The sequence below is a fragment of the Lactuca virosa genome, chromosome 3 (genome assembly GCF_052849685.1).
Source record: "Lactuca virosa cultivar CGN04683 chromosome 3, Lactuca_virosa_CGN04683_v6, whole genome shotgun sequence".
NCBI classification, from domain to species: domain Eukaryota; kingdom Viridiplantae; phylum Streptophyta; class Magnoliopsida; order Asterales; family Asteraceae; genus Lactuca; species Lactuca virosa.
In genome coordinates this window covers 134,367,450-134,384,187 of record NC_136428.1, presented here as the reverse complement: position 1 = coordinate 134,384,187, position 16,738 = coordinate 134,367,450, and positions in this window count along the sequence as shown.

Sequence of the window (16,738 nt, the reverse complement as noted above, 5' to 3'; positions counted from 1 at the left end):
TTCACTATCAAAAAAAAAAACTACGTTTGAAGGTGGGACCCTACTCTTAACGAAATCAAGTTTTTATTATATAACAGTTTTGCATCATAGTATTTATTTTAAACATATAATTTTAAATCATAAAATATACGATTAAGAATCATAATATTTTTGAATTATTAACAAATTAAAGATCATGATCATAAACATGTTGACTTATAACATTTTTTATTATAAATAGTTTAAATCGTTAAATTTTGTACTATATCATTTTCAATATTACTTTGTTTGAAAAGAATCAATGTTGTAAAATAATGTGTGATATTTAAACAGTTATATATTAAAATTTTCATATATATATATATATATATATATATATATATATATATATATATATATATATATATATATATATATATATATATATATATATATATATATATATATGAAATCTTTAAAGCAATTTTCCATTTGGAAAAAAATAATTTTATCTCTTAGTTTTTATAAACAATTGATTGCTCCTAAAAAAGTACGAGACTCCTTATCGATAATATTTTCATTTTCTTAGAACTCAATAAAATAGTAAGATAGAAAAACAAATCACTTATTTTCTTATTTGAAAAAGTTGTTATATTTTACAGAATTAATATTTCGTAAAATAAAATTGTGAATTTTTAGATAATTTATTTAAAATAAAAAGTATTTACAAACTTACTAGTATAGTGTAGAATAATCTCCTAAATATTTATGACATATGAAGATTTTTTTAGGTTTTTTAATAATTCAAAATAATTATTTCTTAAAATTTTTAAAATTATCTTTATTTTTATATTTTAAGAACTTTTTTTAATATTTTTTTTCTAAAAAAACACAAATTATGAGCAAAAAATTAAATGGAAGAAAAAACACAAATAATGGTTGAGTAAGGATGTAAACGAGTCGAACAGAACCGAGCTTCACTCTAATTAACCCATGCTCGTTTAAAATTACTGAAGCTTGAGCTCGAGCACGAGCTTGTAAAGAGTTGGGATGCTCGAGCTCGTGAAACAATCGGCGTGTTAAGGTTCATTAAGGCTTGTTTGTCCATAAAGCTCATTAAAAATCGGGATCGACTCGTTAGCTTTCATATTTTAATAATATATAAATAATATATATATATATATATATATATATATATATATATATATATATATATATATATATATATATATATATATATAGTAAAAGTATAATATACAAAAAATCGTTTAAGCTCACGAGCTTAAACTAGCGTGTAAGTGCAGGCTCGAGATTAGGCTTCTTTGTTAAATGAGCTTTATTCTAGTCTCGAGCTTGGGCTCAGGCTCATTAGCGCTTGGCTCGTTTTGAGATTTCAATGATTCGATCCCTGGTAGCTCGTGAGTAGATCGGTTCATTTACATCCTTATGGTTGAGTGACACTCACGTCTTAGAGAGAAGATAAATCCAGTTTTTTCTAGCACGTTTAGCCCTTTGTACATTTGGAATTCTTTAGAAATCTCCAAAATATCATAAATAATTACCAAAATATCATATTGTCTAGTAACATTTTATACATAAATAAAATTGAATTACAACTACTAAAATTTTCAATCTTATAGCTAAAATTTATGGAAATTAGGAAATCTAACCACCAATAGAGTTGTAGTTAACAAAATTAACCGTTTTTTTCATCAAAACTAACTATTTGGTCTGGAATGGGCCATTCCGAAAATAATATATATATATATATATATATATATATATATATATATATATATATATATATATATATATAATATGGCTCCCACACAAAAAAAATCTGGAATACTTGTTCCAGATTTTGCAATTCTGAGGATCGATCTACCCGTATTTTGGATGTAATTTTCAGCATAGATTCATCAAGCCAAGTGAGTTCTACTTTTAAGTTACTTACATTTGATTTTACAAACATCTTTAAGTATTCTGGAATAGTCCGGAAGACGATGAACAAGTCCGGAATACGATGAGCTAGTCTGGAATACATGTATGAATCTCATGTAAGTATCTTGGAGTGTGTTTAGGATCGTTTTTTAGACCGGAAATTGTTTTTGTAGGCTATCCGGAATGCTACTGTAAGTTAGGAATATGAAGAACGTAGTATTGTGACAACCCGAAACTTTTATCTTGTACACTTAGCCAATTCTATCAATGCTAAACTCGTTTCAGCTATCTTTTAGCATCGCTTTGAGCCTGTTTGGATGATCTAAAGCCTTGTACAACCAAAGTTTGAATTTGGGATGGGTTGGTTTAAGATTTAGGGTTGCAAATTGGCCAAACACTCCATTAAAAGCAGTGTGTGGCCGCACACATGAGTGTGTGGCCGCACACATGAGTGTGTGGCCGCACACCTGAGTGTGTGGCCGCACACCCGAGTGTATGGCCACACACACGAGTGTGGGGCCGCACACCCATCCTCCAGCCGCACACTCATCCCTATTTATATAGGGTGACCCCTTCACTCATTCCTTTCATTTGGTTGCACTCTACTTTCTCTCTCTAAAAACTTCATCCAAGAACGCTCTCAAGGCCTAAAAAACGTGAGTTTTCTATCACTTAGCTTATCATACATGAAGGACCCATTGATCTAAGCCCTTAACCATCAAAATTCGCCATGTTCTTCATCACATGAAGGTGTACGGCCGCACACCTTCATAAGGTGGTTGTACACACCTCAAAGAACCTCCAAAGTGAGAGTTTTATTCCCTATCTTCTAGATGAACTTGGTTTGAACCTTAAAACGCTGAAAAATCGACTCTTGGGGCACATATGAAGGGTGTACGGCCGCACACCCCTGTGTACGGCCGCACACACCCTCTGTACGGCCGCACACCCCTTGGGCCGCACACCCATGGCCGCACACACCTTAAAGGTGGCCATACACTCACCTAACGCAATCCTTTAAGGTCCTAACACTTAGTGCAAGTAGTCCTAAGTTCCTAGAGTGGTTCTCCATCACATTTGGTGGTGAAATACCTTCATTTGACTCCTTTATGTATCATTGCATGTTAATTAGGATCAAATCGTGTTCAAGACTTCACTTGAACACCCAACTTTTCGTGTCGATCCTTCATTCAAATCACCCAAGGTGAGTTCATACCCCTACGTTTTTCCGAGTTTTTCATGTTTTCAGGGGGGGAATACAAGCAAAAGTACAAGGAAACTTGTGCTCAAAGTATATTATTTTGTTTAAGATAATCATATTTCAGTATGCTTTTAACACGGAAAACAGTTTTACCAACCGATTAAGAAATCAACACGTAGAAACAGTTTTCAAAACTAGAACAATGAACATGTGAATCATGTAGTAAAATGTATTATTTTATAAAGGATTCATGCAAATCATAAACAGGATTTTCTGTATTATTACTTGTAAATTTGTTACGCTAAGTTTGAGACACGTCCTTGGTAACACTCCCACAGAATCAGGGTGTAGGACTAGCACTTGTGACCAAAGTCTCTTGTAGGGAGAGCGTAACTGTTATGTATAGATCTATATGGGACTGACAATCCCGTACCTCACTGCTAGCTATAGTCGGACCGGCAGGTCTGCAGGTGACAAAGTCATTAAGGATACAGGCCGTTGCGGGCTATATCAAGTCAGTTATGCTCATGAAACTCAAAACCTAGATAGCAGAGATTTACTTTTGTAATAATGAATCAAGTTAACTAACCTCAAAGTAATAACCGATTTAATTACTGGAGGGTATTAATAATAATATCCTTAGGACTTAGTTCATCACGGTTTTTATTTTATTTAGTTTTTAAGGCTAATATACCTCTCTGGGTGTAACCAGGGTTTTTAAAAAGAAAACTGCTTTTATCAACACGAGTATGGTAGATACTTGCAAACCTCGGTTTAAAACGGATAATCAACCATCAACCTTTAGTGAAAATATAGGGTTTTCCCGGTATAAACCGAATATTCAAAAGAACTGTTTTACAACCAACGGATATTCATATTCATTCCACGACTCCTTGGATTGTACATGTCTTGTACGAATCTGGAAGTCATGGAAGGAATGGGTTTTCAAAAACGCTTTTCATAAGAAAATGTAGGATTTTCTTGAGGAACACTTTTCAAAAGGATCAAAGAACATTTTTCCACCAAAAACTAAACGCTTATGAACTCACCAGCTTTATGCTTATATACTTTCAAAACTGCTTGTATTCTCAGGGAATTAGTAGACAGGTACTTCTAGGAGTTCGGAGAAGTCGGAGCATTAGAGTCGCGTCTTTACTATTTTACTTTTGATATGAACAAAACTATGTATTAAACAATGTAAACCTTTTTCATATATGTATTCAATGTCTGGTTGTGTTTACTATGTTTGCTATGATACAATTGTTATGATACTACGCATGACGTCAGCCACCCACGAACGTTTCCGCCGTTCCGGTTTGGGGGTGTGACAGATTGGTATCAGAGCCCTTGTTTATAGCGAACTAAGTATACCGAACCTTACATGGTATACAACTATAAATATTAAGGGGCCTAAGTGCTCTAAACTAAAAGTATACTTTAAAAAATACAAGTATTTTTATATAAGTATACCCGAGTATCAGAATTCGTGTCGTAAGTAGAACAAAACAAAAGTATTTGGATGTTGGACATCGCGGTTAAACCTGGGCAGTTATGTAATCATGTCTAAGGTGAATATAGCCTGATCAACTATATTCAGTCGAGACATGACCAACATGTGCTTGGGAGTGATTGTAGTGTTGCAGCAAGCCTAAAAACTTACCTAGATACCAAAAGAGTTCTAGAACCGAACATAAGGATTAAAATACTATAGGAGTATTTTAGGATGCTATAACGACCAAACCGGAAACTTACCCAAGAATCCATCATTGGAAGTATTATTAGAGTCGATGTCTATCCGTTTACCATCACCTCGCATAGATAGCATGGTTGGATTCCACCTTCCTCGCAACACGTACTTTCCCAACCAAGGAGATGATGGATGGATCGAACCAGAGCCAGAAGGAAACCATGAAATCCCTTTGGAAAATGACCTTGCCGAACCATTTCCCAAAGAGACTGACTCGGAACCTGAATTCGAAAACCTACCTCAAGTGACTCCAATACCAAATCCTAACCCTCGAGTTGAACTCCAAGGTCCAACACCTATGTGGGTCGGGAGTTTGAATGGGTGGAGCTATGAGCAAGACCAACCCCTCCCATATGACGGAAACCGCAACTTCTACAATCTGAACGAAGGAGGCCCCGCAGACAGGGCCCTTCCAATCACGTTGAGTGGCTCGTAATGTGAAGCTATGTATGGCAACCCTTCAGCGAACTATGGAGCTCGAAGCTGATTCGAACACCAGCACGGACTGCATCCGTTGCTTCGAGATTGCTCATGCGCGAGCTGCAAGGAACAATGAAGCCCTACATCGAGAGTTAGCTACCACTCGAGCTGCGGTCATAGAGCTCCGAGCACACCAGATAGTATACGAGAGCCGCCAGCTTGACATGGAGCGCCAACTGGCTAACTTAAGGATCCGTCCGAGGAGTGCCCGTCGCCGATATGAGAACACTCTACTCATCATCCCTTTTTGGTCTAAGGAATAACCTTCATATCTATGTTCTAAGTAGCTCTTTTCTGTAAACATCTCTTTTGTCTTTAAAAGCATGCGTCATAGGAAGTACTCTTACCTTAAGACGATCATTCCTTTTTCCCATCGATTTCATATTGGCCTCCATAAAAAGCTACGACGTCATAATCGGCATGAGATGGCTGAGCCCAAGTCATGCCGATGTCATTTGCTTCGAGAGGGCGATTCGTCTCAGTCTTTCTTTCTAACGAAGTCCTCATTGGTCATAGTAATAAAATTTGTTTGAACCTTCGTATCATTTCCTACGCCAAAGCCCAGAAGTATCTGCGAAAGGGATGCCATGCATTCCTGGCTCATGTTGTCGATGAGACGCAAAAAGTTAAAGGCCTCGAGAGCATCTCCGAAGTCTGCAACTTTCCTGATGCTTTCCCCAAAGACAGTCAAGGGATTTCTTCCGAGTGTCAAGTTGAATCTCGTATCGACTTGACCCCCGGAACTATCCGTATAGCTAAATCTCCATATCGTCAAGAGCCGACGAAAATGTGAGAGTTATCCAGCCAGCGCAATGAGCTGAACAACAAGGAGTTCGTAAGTTTATTGTATGAGAACTTTACTGCGTTCAAAATTTTCTATTCTTGCTAGGACCACATCATGGGGATGTGGGTCGAATCAATGAGAGTCAGATAGCAAAACGGGAAATCTTAATGCATAGATAAACATTTGGGATACATCCAGAGGCAACCATTGTTGCTCACAAGCTTCTTTTCTTGACATGTAGCAGATCATGCCTCCGAAGAAACAGAACCAATCCACCAGTAAGGCACCAATCCTCCAGATGGACTCAACTACGTTCCAAGCTACTGTCACAGCAGCTGTAGCAGCCGCTCTAGTTGTTCTTAATGCTAACAACCCAAATAGGAATGGGAACAGTTTCCACACCTCGAATTGTAGCAGCACACCAGAAAACCAACAAGGACTTATCCAGGAGGACACTCCAACTCCCAGACCCAAGAGCGCCAAACGAAAATTTTGGATAGGGGTGAAGCGCAAATCGTCTCAGAAACTAGCTAAGAGACGACAACCCGTGATAACTCCTACAGCGACCACATCCGCGAATCTAGTGCCAACGCTAGTGCAACAATATGCTGGAAAACTTCCAAGCTGCGAGAAATGCAACTTCCACCATGTAGGAAAGTGCCGAACACTTCAATGTAAGAACTGCAACAGACAAGGACACACCACCCATTACTACAGGGCACCTGCACAGCCAAACATCTCGAAGATGGGTCAGGTTTGCTACAATTGTAGCGAACCTGGACATTTCGAAAGAAATTGTCCAAGGGCTAAGGATGGCAAGGAAGCCCGCTTCGCAAAGACCCCTACCCAACACATCACTTCCACTACTGATGCTAGCATAGTCCAAGTGTGCTGCGTATGTGGCGAAATGGGACATCTCAAAAGAGACTGCCCAACAGAGAAGAACAATGAGGAAACAGGAGGAGTCTAACCTCAGGGAATGAGGAAGCATCAAAGAAACCTGCTGTGTATTGGTACGTTCTGAAAACCTCAATAAATATTCATAATCGTGATTTCTTTCCCGTCCAAATTTAATCACGACGTACTTTTAAAAGTTGATGCCCTAATGGGTAAATCATTGTAGCCTAGTGTTACATTAGAGTCAGTTGTGTTTATTCATGACTTGTATACGCCAAGCAATCATAGGAAAATCTATTGAGAACCATTCCATCGAGAGTTCATAGTTTCAAAACATCAGGACCCTCGCATTAGTAGTACCCACCAAGCTCAAATGAAACACAGAAAACACCAGAGACGTTCATCTAGGAACTTCAATGTTCTAACAAAACGATCCTCCCGGACTAACTTAACACACGATTCTACGACATCATCCTGTCTAGTTCGACTGAGTCTATGTTATATCAAACCCTTTTGTCTTAAATCGTTCGAACGCGAAACTCCCGTCGCTCGTGACGACAAACTAGATGCGAACTTCGAAAAATTCATCTCTCTTCGAAACCCAAAAGTATTCATACGAAGAGTATCGTCCACAAAGAGAAGGACAAAGTAAGGGAACCATCCGGACAATTGAAGATGCGTCGTAGGACACACATCTACCCTTAATTGAACTTTCTTGCAACAACGGCGACCTTTCCCGTAGCAAGGCTGCGCCGTTCGAAGCCCTCTACAGCCATAAGTACAGACCCCATCTGCGCAGGGCTGAGGTGGGCAACACACAACTAGAAAAGAGTCAAGTCCACAATAGCACTCTCGCAAGTCATCATCCGAGAGACGGCAGAAAGGATCACACGAAAGGGCTACGCCGATGAGAGACAAAAACCCTTGGAATTCCAAGTTGGTGACCGTGTCCTTTTAAAGGTCTCACCCTGGAAAGGCCTGATACGCTTCGGAAAGCGTAGAAAGCTAAATCCAAGATACGGTGGACCGTCTGAGATCCTAGCTAGGATCGGTCCCGTAGCGTACAAACTCCAGTTACCTCGAGAACTTAGCAACATACATCCCGTCTTTCACATGTCAAACTTAAATAAGTGTATGTCCGATGAAACACTTGCGATTCCCCTCGACAATATCGAGTTAAACGAGAGTCTACACTTCATGTAGGAATTATTTGAACTCATGGACTAGGAAGTCCAGCGCACAAGACGAACGTCGTATCCAGATACTGAAGATTCACTGGGATACCAAACGAGAACTTGAATTCACTTGGGAGCATGAGAATCCAAGGAAACAAAAGTACCCCATCTTTTCCAAGTCCGCGAGTTACAACTTTATTCTTGAATTTCGTGACGAAATTCCCTCTAACGAGGGGATGATGTGACAACCCGAAACTTTTATCTTGTACACTTAGCCAATTCTATCAATGCTAAACTCGTTGCAGCTATCTTTTAGCATCGTTTTGAGCCTGTTTGGATGACCTAAAGCCTTGTACAACCAAAGTTTGAAGTAGGCATGGGTTGGTTTAAGATTTAGGGTTGCAAATAGGCCAAACACTCCATTAAAAGGAGTGTGTGGCCGCACACATGAGTGTGTGGCCGCACACCCGAGTGTATGGCCGCACACATGAGTGTGTGGCCGCACACCCAAGTGTATGGCCGCACACATTACTCATTTGAGTAACAAACTTTATTTCCCATGAGGATATGAACGTTGCATCTCTTTTGGGCAACATACTTTATGTTGGATATAGTGTCTAAGTCCATAACTTTATTTGGTATGTACTTGACCCGACCCAACATGGTCCATTTGGGTTGCATGGCATTGTAATACTTGGATAGACTAAATGAGAGAATAAGGCACTTATCATTATTAATATATTATAAGTTCTAATATATTAATAATAGTATTATTTAATTAGTATTGATCAAGTATTAATCTAGTATTAATTTGGTGATCAAAGTGAGACTAATTAAATATATAGGGTTGATTATGACAATCATCAATTCTTTTATGGTGGATTAATGATCCATGGTTTATGGGTTATGGATGTAACCATATGGAGCTCCATGGATAGTCCATGGGAGTTACAAATCCATGGGTCATGGGAAATCAAGAGCATGACAATTAAGGGCATTCATGTGTAAACCCTAATTGTGACAACACTATAAAAGGAACCCTATGGCTAGCAAAAAGTGGACCTAGTGTACATAGTGTTACTAGAGAGGGCATAACCAAATTTGAGTGCTAGAAGTATTCTCTCAAGTTATTCCAAGTCTTGTGGTGTTGTGTGAAGCATTTGAGGCACAACATTTGGGGTGCTAGGCTCACAAAGTCTTGAAGGAATCCAAGCAACAACAAGGTATGTATTTCTACTAGTTTTATGTTTTATGTAATCCCCATGCCATGCTAGTTAGGAAATAACCTTGAAAAAGAAATTTGCATGTATATAGAGAAAACATAGATTCAAGGTTATTAGGGTTGCATGTACACTTAGGAAGTGTTAGAATGCTCAAAACCCATCAGTGGTATCAGAGCCTAGGATTGTTTTCTATATACTTGATGCAAAACTGCTTAAAAATCGAAAATTCTGCATTCTGACGACTGGACTCGCCGAGTCCATGGGGAGGACTCGCCGAGTCCATGAACAAATTCATCCTACTCGGCGAGTAGAATAATGCACTCGGCGAGTAGGAGCGTGCTGGATAGTTTTTTCGAGTTTTGTTGCTGGAAATGGATTAAGATCATTATCCCAATCTGTTTTGGACTTGTAAAACCTGTTTTTCAAAATGATAATGATTATGTTAACCCATTTTACATGACTTTTATCAATTTTCAAGTATTGTATATGTTTATATGATTTCTTGAAATTGCTTGACATGAATTTGTGTTCTTATGAGTTTTTAGAAGATCATAGGAATTATGTGTAACCACCATGTGTGTTTAATTCATGATCTTAATGGCTATGATGGTGTCCATAACTTGTCCTCAAGTTATGGATAACCAAAAGTCACTTCCTTTAATTGTGATTAAAGAACTAAAGAGGTTTCATAAAATGAAGAGTCTTCATTTTATGAACCATTAAAACTCATAAGTTACAAATTGAAGAGACTTGGAATAGTTTCAATTCTTGCCCTCAAGTTTTGGAATTTGAAAAGTCTTATACTTTAATACTTTAATTCCAAATTAAACCTTCGATTTTTAAGAAGTTTAAAAATCAACACTTATACTATTATTATAATTTTATTATATAGATATGTATAAGAATATGTCATTCTTACCGTTAGTAGGCCTCATTCACGAAGCCGGTCTATAAGGGGGGTATAAGGTTGTTGCCTATAAAATGGTGACTTAATGGGTGTCCACTCTCACCCACCGCTTCCTTGATCGGTGGAGGGTCGTTAGTCGAACGGGTAGGATACGACTTTAAATACTGGTTAAAAGTATAATGAATTATAAAGTAACTATACATTATAAATTCCCAATCTTAGTTACTTTAGGAAAATGTGAAATTGGTGCTAGCCCATAAAATTACACTTTGTACCTTACCAAGTCGTTAGTGGAGCGTGTGTGGTTAACCGGCACACTAACATGGACTAGTAAGAGTGGCAAAGGGTAACTTGACCTTATTATAGATCGGTGGAGCGTGTGTGGTTAACCGGCACATCGATTAGGTAATATTGTTAAGGGTACCAAGTCAATTTGTGTGGTTATTCACACCTTGTTTGTGATCCTCGGCATCCCAGTCACAAACTTGAGAGGGCACAATCGAGATTCAAACATGCCATTGAAAAGTTCAATGTATCTCAAAAGATCTAGGAGTTTCAAAACCAATAAAACCTAATAATAAAATATTTCGTTCTTATGGTGGAAATTGGTAAATCGTCATTTACCTACCTTCAAATATTTTATAGTATGGATTACGGCATCCCTCTTCCAACTATAAATAGTTTGTTGGATCCTAGCCTTAATATTTCATTTGGGTGAATTATTAAGGATTCCTAATCTAATGAAACTTGTCTTTCTTTCCTTTCAGATGTCTTCCAACAATGCTTCTGGCTCAAACCCAACAGGCTCCTTTTCCCTTATGAACTTGTGTGGTAAGGTCATCTTTGATGGATCCAATTTCAATGAGTGGATCAGAAACATCAGAATGATTACCCGCTATGAGGACAAAGAATATGTCCTCGATAGGGAGCTTAAGGTTGTGAGTGAAGCCATTGCTACTCCTGAAGAGTTTGCGGAGTTTGTTGCACATGAAAAGGATGCTACTAAAGTAGCATGCATCATGATGGCCACCATGACTCCTGAACTTCAAAAATCCTATGAAGATTTCTACCCCTATGAGATGCACCTGGATCTGATGGAAAGGTACCATCAGAGTGCGCGTCAGGAGAGGTATGAAATCATCTCCTCCATGATAACCGCAAGGATGAAGGATGGTGAACCCATCACCAGTCACTTGCAGAAGATGCAAAGGTTCGTTGACCGGTTGCTGAAGCTAAATGTTGACTTTCCTGAGGAAATGGCGATTGACATCATTCTCCATTCCTTACCTCCAAGTTATGATCAGTTTCGTATGACTTATCATATGAACAAGGAGGAAGTCACACTTAGCAAACTTCAAGGACTCTTAAGGACAGCTGAAAATGGCCTTAAGGGTAAAGCGGTTGCTACTTCTACTCCTTCAACAGCCCCTGTTCTGGCTATTGGGCAGGGATAGGGTAAGAAGAGGAAAAGCCCTTCAAAGGGTACCAAGGGTAAGACTCTTGATGGTTCCTCTTCAAGTGGGACAAAGAAAGGTCCCATTACTCCTTCTTCAAACCCAAAGGAAGCACAGTGCTTCTATTGCCAGGATAAGGGACACTTCAAGCGAAATTGCCCCAAATATCTGCAAGATCTAAAGGATGGGAAGGTTAAACCTACCCATGCAGGTATTTACACAATATTGTCTAACAACTCATCTAATGCTAATTCTTGGGTGCTTGATACAGGGTGTGGTATTCACATTTGTACTGATTTGCAGGCACTAAGAAGAAGTGAGCAAGTGGAGCACGGGAAGATAAACTTAGTCATGGGCAACAGGAAAGCATCACCTGTTACCAAGATAGGAGTTTATTCTTTATTGCTTAATAATGGGTTAATGTTAGATTTGAATAAGTGTTGTTACTCGCCCGAAATGGCGAGAAATATTATTTCCTTTCATGGCTTGTACAAACAAGGTTTTACATTTTCATTTGATAATAAAAATGGTGCTATTAATGTTTATTACAATGATGTATTTCACTTTAAAGCATTACCTTGTGATGGTGTATATGAAGCCGTGAATGTTGTAGACAATCTAGGAAATAATGTGTTGTATATTGATTCTTCAGATAGCTTGGATAAAGCATCCTTGTGGCATTGTCGTCTTGGACATGTTAACAAGAAGCGCATAGGCCAACTCCAAAAGGCTGGAGTCTTGGAATCATTTGACCTCAAGTCAGATGATAGTTGCGAGTCTTGTTTACTTGGAAAAATGACAAAGTCACCCTTCACAGGTAGTTGTGATAGGGGTGAAGGTTTGTTGGACCTTGTACACACGGATGTGTGTGGGCCCTTCAGAGTTGCTACAAGGGATGCTAATCGCTATTATGTGACTTTTACTGATGATTACAGTAGATATGGATATATTTACTTGATCAAGCATAAGTCAGAAACCTTTGAAAAGTTCAAAGAGTTTAAGCAGGAAGTGGAGAATCAATTGGGCAGGAACATCAAGATGCTCCGATCCGATCGGGGAGGAGAGTATCTTAGCATTGAGTTCCTTGACTATCTTAAGGAATGTGGGATTGTCTCACAATTGACACCTCCCAGAACACCACAGTTGAATGGTGTAGCTGAGAGGCGCAATCGAACCTTGTTGGATATGGTTCGTTCCATGATGACTCGAGCTTCGTTACCAATCTCTTTCTGGGGGTATGCCTTAGAGACTGCCGCCCATATCCTTAATCTAGTCCCTACTAAAAAGGTTGCCAAAACACCTCACGAGATGTGGACTGGGAAAGTTCCCAATTTGGACCACATCAAGATTTGGGGTTGTGAAGCTTTCGTGAGGCGTGAGACTCATGATAAGCTTGAACCTCGAAGTGAGAGGTGTATTTTCATCGGCTACCCACATAGATCCTTTGGTTACCTCTTCTACAGACCCAGTGATAATGTGGTCTTTGTAGCAAGAAGAGGAGTCTTTCGTGAGAGAGAATTCATAAGCCAATGGGACAGTGGGAGGCAAATTGACCTTGAAGAGCTTCAAGAGTCAAGTGGTGAAGGAACCTCAAATGCTATCGACCAACCTGAGGAGGACACTCCTGTTGATCCGATACATGAGTCTGTACCTCCAAGACATTCCACTAGGGTGAGGAACACACCTTATTTTTATTATGGTTATCACATCACCACTGAAGGTGATACATTTATTAGTGATAGTACACTAATAGATTTGGATGAACCTAATAATTACAGGGAAGCCATGGCAGGCCCTGAGTCTGCTAAATGGAAGGAGGCTATGGACAGCGAGATTCAGTCCATGTATGACAATCAAGTTTGGAACTTGGTTGACAATGTACCAGGTCGTAAGACAGTTGGGTGCAAATGGATCTTCAAGAAGAAGACCGACATGGATGGGAAGGTACACACTTATAAAGCGCGACTGGTTGCGAAGGGCTTTACTCAAACTCCGGGAGTTGACTATGATGAGACCTTCTCACCAGTAGCTAAGATTAAGTCTATTAGAGTATTGTTAGCCATAGCTGCATTTCATGATTATGAAATATGGCAAATGGATGTCAAAACCGCTTTCCTTAATGGAAAGTTGGCTGAGGATGTTTACATGGCTCAACCAGAGGGTTTTGTCGATATAAGATGCCCTAATAGAGTGTATAAGCTTGATAAATCCATTTATGGATTGAAACAAGCATCTCACAGATGGAATCTTTGCTTTGATGAGAAAGTCAAAGAGTTTGGCTTTTCTAGGAGTGAGGATGAGTCTTGTGTGTATGTCAGGGCTAGTGGGAGCATAGTTAGCTTCTTGGTGTTGTATGTGGATGACATACTTCTCATAGGAAACGACGTCCCAACCTTACAGGAGGTTAAGTCCTTGCTTGGGAAGTGTTTCGCTATGAAGGACCTTGGGGAAGCTGCCTATATCCTAGGGATAAGGATATTGAGAGATAGGAGTAAGAGACTAATTGGACTTAGTCAAAGTACTTATGTGGATAAGGTACTGAAGAGGTTCAGTATGCAAGATTCCAAGAAAGGAGAATTACCAATCCAGAGTAATGCCAAGCTAAGTAAGACTCAGAGTCCGAGTACAGAGGCTGAGATAGCTGAGATGAGTCATATACCATATGTTTCCGCTGTGGGCTCGATCATGTATGCTATGACTTGTACTCGCCCTGATGTGGCCTTTGCTTTGAGCATGGTCAGTAGATATCAAGCGAACCCTGGCAAGGCACACTGGACAGCGGTAAAGAACATTCTCAAGTATCTGCGGAGGACTAAGGATTGGGTCCTTACCCTCGGAGGCAGTGATGACTTGAGAGTGGAAGGGTATAGCGATGCTAGCTTCCAGACTGATAGGGATAATTTCCGCTCTCAGTCGGGCTGGGTCTTTATCATAAATGGAGGGGCAATTACTTGGAAAAGTTCTAAGCAGGAGACAGTAGCTGATTCTACTTGTGAATCAGAGTACATAGCAGCAAGTGCAGCAGCTAAGGAGGCGATATGGCTAAAGAACTTCATCGGAGACCTTGGAGTTGTACCAGCTATAAAAGAGCCAATGGAAATTTTCTGTGACAGCGAAAGTGCGGTTGCTTTGGCTAAGGAACCAAGAGATCACGGGAGATCTAGGCACATTGACAGAAAATACCATTTCATCTGACATCGAATAGAAGAAGGACTCCTCGTGGCTAAGAGGGTATCATCAGATGAGAACCCGGCAGATCCCCTCACGAAGGGACTGAGCAGGGTTAAGCATTTACAGCATGCGAGGCGCATTGGGCTGAGGGATGATATTAGTTTCAATAATTAGATTCCTGAAACTTGTAAAATGTAATTGACATTTGATGATAAATAAAAGTTGTTATTTATTTATGAGTAAGGTGTTACTATCTTGTGTTGATTGTTTACTATGTTTCAATTTTGCATGTTTTTACTTCCAGAATAATTATGTTATTATTCAAACCATCCACAGTCAGTCAAACTTTGGAAGTAAGTATTGATTTAAGACTGTCATGAATTTGGCTTGTATAATTTGTCTAAAAGTGCTTTGGACAATGCAATGGTTGCTACAACATTCATGAGTACTCATAAGGGCTGAGTATTGGATCCAACCCACGCTCACTTGCATCACTTCATGGAATTTATCTCGAGTGATCATGAGACGGTAATATCATATAAATCTTCAAACCTAGAGATCTGAGTTGTTGACTATGAGTTGGTTATTCATTGATTGCACGAAAACGCATTGGTAACTCGATGTCATAAAACATGCCTTTGTGAATAATTCAACAAGTAGTTAGTACAAGCATATCAGTCGAAGTTTATCTGTTCCTTCTAGAAATAGAAGCGATATCTGGGCCCCTCGATGATTTGGTTTTGAGCTATGTACCGGGCCCGGTCAGAACCTAATTGATGTGTTCAATTTAGTTCTATGTCGAAACAAATCAGAGATCGAGAAACAAATGCTGGACAATAAGTAAGACCATGTTCCATGTGTTTGTCCGGCTGATATCATGAGAACAGAGGATTATATGATCACTTATCATAAATGGCGTATCATCATCATCTCAGTTCCGAGAGACTTTGAAAGAGCTACGATTGCTAGTCGGATTTTGAAGTCATATTTGCAAATATAGTTATTAGACTTATCCAAGTGGGAGACTGTTGGATATAGTGTCTAAGTCCATAACTTTATTTGGTATGTACTTGACCCGACCCGGCATGGTCCATTTGGGTTGCATGGCATTGCAATACTTGGATAGACTAAATGAGAGAATAAGGCACTTATCATTATTAATATATTATAAGTTCTAATATATTAATAATAGTATTATTTAATTAGTATTGATCAAGTATTAATCTAGTATTAATTTGGTGATCAAAGTGAGACTAATTAAATATATAGGGTTGATTATGACAATCATCAATTCTTTTATGGTGGATTAATGATCCATGGTTTATGGGTTATGGATGTAACCATATGGAGCTCCATGGATAGTCCATGGGAGTTACAAATCCATGGGTCATGGGAAATCAAGAGTCATGACGATTAAGGGCATTCATGTGTAAACCCTAATTGTGACAACACTATAAAAGGAACCCTATGGCTAGCAAAAAGTGGACCTAGTGTACATAGTGTTACTAGAGAGGGCATAACCAAATTTGAGTGCTAGAAGTATTCTCTCAAGTTATTCCAAGTCTTGTGGTGTTGTGTGAAGCATTTGAGGCACAACATTTGGGGTGCTAGGCTCACAAAGTCTTGAAGGAATCCAAGCAACAACAAGGTATGTATTTCTACTAGTTTTATGTTTTATGTAATCCCCATGCCATGCTAGTTAGGAAATAACCTTGAAAAAGAAATTTGCATGTATATAGAGAAAACATAGATTCAAGGTTATTAGGGTTGCATGTACACTTAGGAAGTGTTAGAATGCTC